Below are 541 nucleotides of genomic sequence, written 5' to 3'. Positions count from 1 at the left end.
ATTTTCTAGAGCTACAAGAATCCAATTGGCGTGCTCTCAACGGCGTTGGAAAGTAGACATCTAGGACTTTCCAGCAATATATAATAGTCCATACTTTGCACGAGGATAGACGACGTAACTTGGCGTTGAACGCCAAGTACATGCTGCTGTCTGGAGTTAAACGCCAGAAAAACGTCATGATCCGGAGTTGAACGCCCAAAACACGTTATGACCTGGAGTTCAACTCCAAGAAAGGCCTCAACTCGTGGATAGCTTTAGTCTCAGCCCCAGTACACACCAAGTGGGCCCCAGAAGTGGATTTCTGCACCAAATATCTTAGTTTACTCATATTCTGTAAACCTAGGTTACTAGTTTACTATTTAAACAACTTTTAGAGACTTATTTTGTACCTCATGACATTTTCAGATCTGAATTACATACTTTTTGACGGCATGAGTCTCTAAACTCCATTGTTGGGGGTGAGGAGCTCTGCAGCGTCTCGATGAATTAATACAATTCCTTTATTTTCCATTCAAACACGCTTGTTCTTATCTAAGATGTT

Source organism: Arachis duranensis, chromosome 9, assembly GCF_000817695.3.
Source record: "Arachis duranensis cultivar V14167 chromosome 9, aradu.V14167.gnm2.J7QH, whole genome shotgun sequence".
Classification (NCBI taxonomy): Eukaryota; Viridiplantae; Streptophyta; class Magnoliopsida; order Fabales; family Fabaceae; genus Arachis; species Arachis duranensis.
Note: the sequence above shows the minus strand (reverse complement) of the source record.